At 40.4% G+C, this 10,936-nt stretch overlaps 1 protein-coding gene across 1 annotated transcript in view; it reads right to left on the reverse strand.

Annotated features, from left to right (window-relative positions):
- LOC115208364 (eyes absent homolog 2) overlaps window positions 1-9,649 on the reverse strand; it is a 56,510-nt gene extending 46,861 nt beyond the window's left edge. The window contains exon 1 of the mRNA XM_029776361.1: window positions 9,237-9,649. The gene's annotated coding sequence lies outside the window, so the exon portion shown is untranslated. The remainder of the gene's footprint in view (window positions 1-9,236) is intronic.
- Between the last annotated feature and the right edge of the window lie 1,287 nt (window positions 9,650-10,936).

Genomic DNA, 10,936 nt, shown 5'->3' on the forward strand with positions numbered 1-10,936 from the left:
CAAGCAATGTCTCTGAGATAAGAATAATAACATCATATAGGTAACGTTAGCTAGCGAGCCAGCCAGCCAACGTTAGCTCGCTAACAGTACACTTTAACTGGAAATTAAGCCACTTTCTGTCAAAATTTGAAATGTGTAATATCTGAAAATGTAGCTAGCTAGACTATCTTACCCGTATACATCATGGATGGACGCGTCTCCTGTCGGATGCCATGGTTGCCCTTAGTTTGAAGATGTAATCCAGAGACAGGTGTTTTTTCCATCTCCTTAGCTATCATACTCAAATTCCACTGATTTCAAAACTCGGTCCTCCAGAAAGTGGAGAGCAACGCTTATGCATTTTTCCTACGCAATACATTTTTTTTAAAGCCGCGTTAGACAGGATTACGTAGACATACTGACCAGCGCAAATAGGCAGAACAATCCAAACTCATCTCTCGGCATGTCCAGCCCACTCATTATCTCAGCCAATCATGGCTAGCGGGAAGGTTGCTTACTTTTTCAGTGTCTAAACCAACTTCACTCGTAATTTAACAATTGTATTCGTATTTACAAATGGCATAAAAGTTTGTAATTAAGGCACATGAAAGTTCACATGTTCGAGAAGGCATTTCTGCTAAAAACCGCATTTTGATAAAAAAAGGTTTACGTTCAAACGGCTCTCCTGTGAAGTAGTGACCCACGACATACACCTAGTTTCCTGAAACGGTTCACAAATGTGGAATAAGTAAAGTCAAGGGGTATAAATACTTTGTTAAGGCACTGTATGTATATATATAGTAGACTGATGTCACTGGACAGGGAAGCCGCGAGGCTGGATAGACACATTGAAGCATATACTGTAAGAAAGGTGACACTTTAGTTTACAACTCCATTTCACCTGGTATCTTCCCTGTATTTTCAGAGAAAGTATTTGGTAACTATGAGTACTTTTTGGTGCTTACTTCAAAAAAAGTATACATTATTTCAGCCAAACTACTTGCATAAAATGATTCACAACGGTGCTTGTTTGAATTGAATCCTAAAGTTATTATTATGTCCTAAAGTGCTTGTTTGAATTGAATCCTAAAGTCATTATTATGTCTTAAAGTCATTATTATGTCATACTGAGTCATTACCATTCTATTATATAATTTCTCAGTAAACGCCAGATAAACATTAGGGATAAAATAATAACCAGAAACAATGACTAGAAGCCTTAGCAGTGAATCATCATGCCCAAATCTGACCTCTTCCAGTCAGCTGATTCGTAAGCCTAAAAAGTAATCCCACCACACAGTACAAGGAAAACACACTTGTTGACTCACGGTTGTACAAAGAGGATATAATACTAAGCAGTACGCACTACATAGCAGACTGACCATGCTAGTGGGGAATTGAACATGGGAAAGTAAACGGTGACAGCCCCGTCCAAGCCCCCTGACTTCCCCTCTCATCCCTGTGATGTGCAGGGTGCTTCCTGGTAGAGTCCAGAGGAGCCCAGCAGCAGAGCAAAAGGGCATGGGAACACGAGGAGATCTGGACGGTTCCAATTGAAACCGAAGATAAAACAAACCTCAACAGGGCCACGGCCCCATTGGCCTCGGTCGGCCTTGGTTCACCTTCCGACTTCATTTTTGAAAGAGCTGGCTTTTTTTCACGGATATCGGATTCTGGTGCATTGAATGACGTGTTGCATCATACATATATCTATCTCTCTCTGACGTTTGGAATGACAATGGATGATATTTCTAAATTGTCCTTCAGAATGGTTCATTGCCTGAATAAATGAAAGTGTGCTTACTTTTGTATTAAAAATGTGTATGTACAGTATATCCTAAGGTACTATACTAAAATATGCGTCTAGTCTAGCCTGAAAAAATGTGTGTGTGCATGTCCTTTCGTGCATCCATCCATGCATGAATGCATGGGTGGATTAGCGTGTGTGTGCACGTGTGTCTGTACGTGTGTGCCAGTGTGATGGATGGCAGGCAAGTCGCACAATGGCAATGACCTCTAAATGAGCTGACCTCTCCCTGCAGCATAATGGCTCCATGTGACATGCATTACAAGGTGGAGAAGGTGACTGAATACCTCTTAATGACACCATATGGACCTCCACCTGGAACCCTAAATTCGGCCCCACTGACTGCCTGGGGGTACTGAATACACTATCTCACACAGACAGACCCCCGCTCTCTCTTCAACAAAGGCCCCTGAACAAGACTTCAGTATTGTCGTCCTGCCATGGCTAAACAGACTCCGTTCTGGACGTTAGTGCCATCTGCCAGTAATAACCTCTATGACCTTGTGTCTGCCCTTTGGCACAGAACTACAGAGCAATTAGATAGAAAAAACACTAAGAACAGTAAAGAATAGTACAAAGAGATAAGCCTATCTGAAAATATGTACTGTAATAAGTCAGGTGTGCATCATCTAGGTAGTCTACAGTACATTAGGCAGTAATTGGGCATCAATACTTATTTTAACTAGAGAGGCGCGTACAAGCAATAAGGTAATGCTCAGCTGAGACAACATAATCACGGAGAGTTTACAAAGTGTACTGTATTGGGTATGCCATTGCTAAGGGAGTCATATAAACACAACACAAAACTGTCATTCCCAAACAATCCTCTCTGGCTCTGCATAGCCAAACCACATACAGACTAGAGTAGAATAAGCAGAGTACAGTAGAACACGATAGAATAGAACACAATAGAATATAATAGAACACAATAGAATAGAACAGAAAATTACCATTATTATTCACACAGGCAACTTTCCACATGGACACTCAAATGTAATTCTATATATTATACCCTAGGAACACACATATACACACACACACACACACACACACACACACACACACACACACACACACACACACACACACACACACACACACGCTCACTGGGCCTGTCCCCACTCAGAGCACACAGAGCCTGCGGCTTCACCCCGTCTGCAGCCTTTGAACCGCATGGCTCGTAAATAAGGCTGCCTGCCACACTTGTGTGTGTGTGTGTGTGTGTGTGTGTGTGTGTGTGTGTGTGTGTGTGTGTGTGTGTGTGTGTGTGTGTGTGTGTGTGTGTGTGTGTGTGTGTGTGTGTGTGTGTGTGCATGCCGGCGCATGTGTGTGTCTGTGTGTCTGAGACTGTGAGCAGATGTGAGGGGCGATTAGAGTCCAGTAATGGGCTCCTGAGAGAGAAGACTCTTACACAGGGATGACCTCAGAGCCCAGGGATTTCATTAACACTAGAACACTGAACACACACAAACACACACACTAGAACAGAGCCCCCCCCATGTTGGCAGTAGGAGGAAGTAGCCCCTATACACTGGTCTTGGGTAATGTTTGTGCTTCCCCACTAATGGTTAATATTATCCTAGATCTGTACCTAGATATGTACCCTAGTTTCCCCAGTCCTAATCCCTGCTCCTGGAATTCAATTCAAAATAACTTGAATCATCGTGAATGCTGCACATTTATTTATTTAACCTTTTTTTTTTACAGTTAAGTCAACAAGTCATTGAAATTCTCTTTTAAGAGGTGAACAATCTTTTTAAAAAGTTGATTCTGTCAAAAGTCAGATGGTCAGATAATCTTTGCTAGTGTAATTAGCAAGTCTGCTATGAGACAACCATCACTGTTGGTGTGGGGTAGGACATTCAGAAAGATGAAAGTGTTAATGACAACAATATTAATGGGATGTGTTTATTGATTCATGTGTTCATTGATTGAACCATATGATCAGGACAAGCAAATAAATACATATAGGCCACCTTTATGGCTCAAAATAATCTCCTGTTTTGGAAAACCTGCTCCACATGTCCACGGATACAGCTGAGTGGAGCAAGCCAAGCCAAGTCAGGCTATGTGTGAGTTGAGAGAGTTTTAAGTTAATTTCCGAGCTTGAATTTGCCTCAGTAATGTACTATCAAACTGACTAGGCCTATGCTGATAGTTGCAGGAAAGACAAAGATTCCTAAGTGAAAGAAACATCTAAATAAAAGCATAACAAATAATATGAAATGGCCAATAATACTGAAAGTATTCACTGAAATAATCTAAAAAAAAGTTTAAATAATGAACCCAGGGATAAATGTGACAAACGTACTCAACTCAAACAAGCTGCTACTATGCTCCATTGTCCATCAAAAACAACAAATTAACCAATAAAATCCAATTTAACATTCAAAAGAAAAGAGAAAATGGCAATTAAGTGGCTTTGAGCTCATTAAAGGTCCCTCCCTCTCGTACCTGTTGCCATTTGTGTATGTGTGTGTGTGTCTGTGTGCGTGTGCACGTTCGTGCGTGTGTAACACTAGCTGAGAGACTTGGTGGCCTTTTCCTTTCCACTTGGCGGACTCCAACCAACAAGCCTGCTTTTATGCCAGCTGCACGGGGGTCTGCACCCCCCTACCCAGCGTAACCGAGCCGCCTTTCATTCAATCAAGCTACCATGGATCTCTCTCCCTCTTTTATCTGTCTCATTCCCTCTCTCTTTCTGTCTGTCCTTATCCCCCCCCACTCTCTTGCTATCTATCTACCCCTAATACAGCCCCTTCCACCTCCACCGCTACCACCCCCACCATCTCTTGCCCAGAATCAGTGCCCCGGAACAAGGGTCAGGGAGAGGGACAGCTGGCAGACCTACCGGACGCCCCCTTAAAAACGAGGTGTGGGCCAGAGCGGTGGGTGACCCCAGTCAGATGGTGGTCTGCTCTCAGGTAAAACATCTGGTTTACTGATGGGAGGGTGGATAGGCACACACACACAGGGTCACGCACAGGCACAGGCACACGCACACACAGTCAGGCATACATGCATGCAAAAAGCAGGGAGGCAGGCAGGCACCTAGGAACACACACACAGACTGAGCAGGCCTCTTTATTAGTCATTTGGACAAAAAGCTCTGCCCTCCACCCTTTCCCCTCTGTCTACACAGTCAATGACAACGCCCGCCCTAGTTGCCAGCAGCTGCCCAGAGCTCACCAGCACACACACAAACACACACACACTGTTGCAAAGCATACAGCCATTACCCAAAGACGTGGCAACATTAGCTAGTGCCTGGCTGAATGATTTACCTGTAGTTTACTTGACGTGACAGAACTTGCCATTCCACCACATTAGGAGTAACAGCTAAATTACTCTCTGTAGGGGAAACTCATCAGTTTAAACTTAAGATCTGAATGTGTTTTTTCCCATGGTAAACAGCCCAGTGCAACTGAATGTAATAACACAGGTGTCAATGATACAGCTACTGTATAAAAACAAATAATGATTTATGTATTTTAGCTAGGTCATAATTCCCGATATAGAGAAGAATATGTGAATATCCTCAAATCTGGAGTTAGGCTGTAGTGGAAATTGTGAAAGAGTAATGCAACAGGTGTGAACAGGTTGAACACAATAGCATGGTGTGTTTGTGTGTGTGTCCTCTCTCCTGGTCTGTCAGAGTTAGAATGTGAAGGCCTCCCAAGGTGTTCTGTAGAATTTATAGGAATTGTGTGCGTGTTCCTTATGTGTGTGCGTGTGTGTGTGTGTGCATGTGTGTGCTTGTTGTGTGTGTGTGTGTGTGTGTTTCTGCATGCATATGTGTGTGTGTGTGTGTGGGGGGGGGGGGGGGGGGGTAATATGGAAGCTTCTCCACAAACTGCTCAAGCAGAGCCAATGAGACCCACCCTCTCCTTCATATCTCCCTTCCTCATTTCACCACATTCACTCAGTGTTCCCTCCTCACACTCCCCATATTCATCCAACACAATAGATCCATTTACTCGTGGTAATCAAGGATTACAGTAAACCTGTATTGCATTCACCTCTCTCTCTAAAGCCTAAATTAAATGGTAATTGGAGGGGTTATTGGGTAAATGGTCACTGCAAAGAGACAGTGAGACACGGAGGTATGAGGTTTTGATAACTATGAGATTATTATGAGACATTATAAGGGGGTCGTATACTTATGATAAGTCTTATAATGCATTATTTCTGCATCATCAAGCAATATAATTGCAAGCTTTAAGTAAAGTGTTACTAAGGTTTTAAAGGAGAACAATCATCTGATGTTACAATTAGAATAGGAATAGATATATTTAAAACCCAAGAAACAATTTCCTTCAATGTTTTATTTCAAACGCTGTTCTCGTTCTAATTATTCATTGTGGAATCTAAAGTCATAGTTCCACAGACGGACGTTGTGGTCAAGAGTTCTTTGGTTGCAGCCTATGGAACGAAGGCTTAAATCCAGAGGCGTATTGTTGATGGAAAGTTTACACACAGTCCAATTCAATGCTTTGACTGAGTTGCATTAAACCTGCCTCGTGATTTAAAATGTGTTTTTAGAGGAAATAAATTGATAAGTGAATGTGACCAAAACAGCTGTATGTTACATTTAGCTTGCTGCTTTTATGGCCATTAGCTGTCCCCAGTGAACAGAATATAAATACAGTATGAACTACTAAATAAATATTAAGACATCTGGGTTGAGGGTTAACAACCAAAACAGTGAGATGCTGCTGTAATTTTAAATCATTTGATTATTGAAAACCCTATTGAAACAGTGTGAAATGCTTTGCATTTGATGAACAGTGAATAGAAGAGAATCCTATATTCTGGTCGACAGATTGATTTTGCAAATAAAGTGCAGTTCACTAGTCCCTTTGAAAACACAATCTTTTGACTTATTCAGGATATCTGCATGTGCTGCTTTAGTGCACACACTTAGGACAGTCCCAAGCCATTGCATTTATCCCGAGTGGATCAATTGCATTTATGCCGAGTGGCTCTATTGCACAGAGGATTGGTTGACCATACAGGCTGAGTCCCAGAATTCAAGCCCCCTGACTCCCAGTGAGAGACAAATGTGCTAGCTGTGAAATAATGAAATTAGTGGAGATAAAGTCAGGAAGAGCAGAGCTTCCTATGAAAATATGTATCATTCCACAAACTTTTGGCTACAGAGGAGTTTTGAATTAATTTGTGTTTTCTTAAGAGGGGGTGCCTCGCGGTACAGGATGGGGAATTCTCCTCGATCCAGGACTTTGGGCTCCTGCTTATTCACTATTTATTAGACTCAAGTAATAGGAACCATGAAGGGAGAGGGTCCCGCGAAGCAGAAGGCCATTCCAAAAATGGGGCCTAATATCATTAAGATAGGAAACAGAGTGTTAAATCAAACACACCCCAGTACACACTGCCTTCGGTATGTGGTCCACTTTTTTAAAATTTTCCCAGATGTTGTTTGTGTGTGTAGAAATTCAGATATGGAGCAAGTTCCTGATCATTTATATTCAGTTGTATATATTATATTCAGCATTGATACAAAAATATACTGCTTGAGCTGATATTTTCTCCGCAAGTATATTTCAGATAACTAATTGACTTGGACGAGAGGTGATAAGTCAAAGATTTTTTATAAAATTGGGGAAAATAGTTGATATGAGGCATATTTTACTAGATTTAATACTTGGTTGTTTGCTGAAATACAAAATGGTGGGTTGCAGTCTTTCTGCCCATTCAGTTACATGAAAAATGTACAATTCTGATGGATTTGCTCAAAACTTTGTAATCTGTTAGAAACAAAACTAATACTCTTCCTGGGTCTACACCACATGCATATATATGAATTAGGGCATAATTGAGTACAATTTCAGCCAAAGCAGCTGAATAATTGTATCTTCAGTTAACTGATTAAGTTAAGTAGGCCTACTAGTGTGAAGCACTAGATTATATTCATTTTAAATAAAATAAGGGTATTGTAATAGCGTTCTTATTTTTCTGATGGAAAGATAGGCATATTTGATCACCTCAACAAGTCAAGTAAATGTAATATCCATATGCAAGCAATGACTGAACATTTGCCACATGCACTATTAAGTGTGGATCAAGATGTCAATGGAACCATTGTCTGCATTTCTCAGACACCGAATAATGGTTTTGTTATTTTTTGTGCTGAGAGCAAGAAGGAGAGATCCAGACATGGCTACTTCTGACTGAAGCTCTCATGATCTACGAGTGTTTAAAGGTATTTGGAATGGCTACCAAAACACAGGAGGCGATTTTAGATTGGAGCTATGAAGGGGTCCTTGAGAAATATGAATACCCGTCTTTGAAAAATGCTTAGCGTGGTTCCCTTAAATTACTTAATTAGGTTCCTGGCGAGGAAAGGGCCTCCGTGATTTAGGTGTAATCTTCAGTACTTAGGCCAAGAACAAGTGTTGAAAGGATTCAACTGCCACTAAGGAAAACAAAGAACTTTAACGAAAAGTAGGACAGAATGGTAAACTCCCCCAACATTCCCCGTAGTACACAGACAGACACTTTACTCAAACACACACACACACACACACACACACACACACACACACACAGACAAAAACTATGTGATTTAGAATAACTGTGAAATTAACTGTGAAATGTATATTTTTCTAAACTTACAAGGCAGTAACTGGACAACTCACACCAAGTTATGTTGCCTTAAACTGTAATTGCTGCCATAGAGTAAAAAGGCAACGTTAGGTAATATATTATGGGTGCATGTAAAAGTTGGATTCCCTGGAAACTTAACTGTAGCCTATAATATAATGTACAATGGCGCAATGGGTATTGTATGCAATATGCATAGAAGTATATTGATCATAACTCATAGATCATAGTTATTGTTTTATATTATAATATTTGGCTGTCAAGTAACGTTAGGCATTAACCTGCAGTGCAATATATTTCAGTTTTAAATTAGGAAAATATAGATTACTGTACATAGGCTACTCATTGGAAATAGGATTGAAATGTCTTTGAAATTGTCTGATGGGCTACTTCATTAAATGCATAGTAATTTCCTGTAATTCCATTCCAATTTAACTAGAGTAAATAAAAATGCAAAAAATTGCTGATTGGAGTTGGTTTAAAAATACAATAGGCACAAGCGCAACCCATTTTATCGTTACATTATGTAATATACTAATGCTGATATGGCATTGCCTCGCTCTAGTAAAGTATTGTTTGTATAGTTTATTATAGTGTACTATGACAACAACAAAAACAATACAGGCCTACTTTAAGTTCAATTGAAACTTGTTCTGTAGCATTGTAGCCTGACCTATAGGCCTACAGATAATTCAAGCGCTCATAAAAATCGTTTAATTCCACACATAATGAACACATGCTATAACAGTTTTTCTGAACAGGCAATAAGACTTTTGAAAAGCATCATGACATGATACATTCAATCATATGCTATTAATCCACTTACCATGATTTGTGTCTAGGTCAGGAAAAAGAAAATGCCGGTATTTTTTTCAACAGTGTTGTCTCTCCATATCACGTAGTGTGTTCAACACTCTAGAGCAAAACGTCTTCCACAGATGGAACTGGAACGCTCAATGGTCAAGCTGAAGTCACAGCACGTCTTTTCTCACTGTCTATGCATATATTTTCTTCAAAGTGATGACTTGTAGATTTTAGAATTGTATGCGCACTTCGTTTGGACTTCTTGAATCGTTCGTGTATGGTCGAATAACCCGAAATGGCTGCTATCATCCAAATCTAAAGGTACGTTTTCATCCAAAACATTGCGCCGTTTCTCGTATAGTGTCATATACACCTAATGGAGCGTGTTTGCTTTGACGCTGGTAGGGAAGTGATGTTATGCAAATAGAAAAATCTTGGTTCCTCCTCCTGAGGGTGTTCTCAATACCCCACGAGCCGAGTGCTGTACAGTGCATTTGTGTGTGTGTGTGTGTGTGTGTGTGTGTGTGATCCCCGCGCGCGACCGTGCGTGTGCCATTACGCAGGAGTTGCTTTCAATTGGCTCTCTTTATTCTTCAGTTAACAAAATAGCTCAAGCAGAGTTGAGCTCTTCCTTTATCTCTTTATCTCACATTTACATCTTTGTTTGGTCAAGAGTGCCTCTCTCGACTGTTGTTTACACAAAGACAACTGTTGTTTACACAAAAAGAGAAGAAGAGCTCACTAGCTAAGGGCTTTTCTCTGAAAGTCTGTGATGGTGTTGACAGTAGGCTACTTCAGATGTGTGGATGGATCATTCAATTCTAATGACCCTAGGCTATTGGCTGGTTTCTATAGGTCGTTAATGTGTGTACATTTTGAGATCTTCTAGGCTTCTACTTTTAAAGTAACACTTTTAACCTGCTTATATAAAGTAACAATTTTATATATGAAGCAGGCTTTAAAAAATGGTCAAAGAATCCAGCCACCCAAGTCATAGACTGTTCTCTCTGCAAAGAATCCAGCCACCCAGGTCATAGACTCTTCTCCCCGCTACCGCAAATCAATCGGTAATGATGAACCAAGTCTGGAACCAAAAGGATCCTGAACAGCTTCTACCCCCATGCCATAAGACTAACGAAATAGCTGCATTGACCCCTTTTGGTCAAATTTTCACATATGCTGTTGTTACCATCTGTCACTTTATACCTAGTTATATGTACATACATTTGAAGTCGGAAGTTTATATACACTTAGGTTATAGTCATTAAAACTTGTTTTTAAACCACTCCACAGATTTCTTGTTAACAAACTATAGTTTTGACAAGTCGGTTAGGACATCTACTATGTGCATGACAAAAGTACTTTTTCCAACAATTGTTTACAGACAGATTATTTCACTTATAATTCACTGTATCACAATTCCAGTGGGTCAGAAGTGTACATACACTAAGTTGACCGTGCCTTTAAATTGCTTGGAAAATTCTAGAAAATAATGTCATGGCTTTAGAATCTTCTGATAGGCTAATTGACATCATTTGAGTCAATTGGAGGTGTACCTATAGATGTATTTCAAGGCCTATCTTCAAACACAGTGCCTCTTTGCTTGACATCATGGGGAAATCTAAATAAATCAGCCAAGACCTCGGGAGCAATTTCCAAACGCCTGAAGGTACCACGTTCATCTGTACAAACAATAGTACGCAAGTATAAACACCATGGGAC

The sequence above is a fragment of the Salmo trutta genome, chromosome 14 (assembly GCF_901001165.1).
Source record: "Salmo trutta chromosome 14, fSalTru1.1, whole genome shotgun sequence".
Taxonomy (NCBI): Eukaryota; Metazoa; Chordata; class Actinopteri; order Salmoniformes; family Salmonidae; genus Salmo; species Salmo trutta.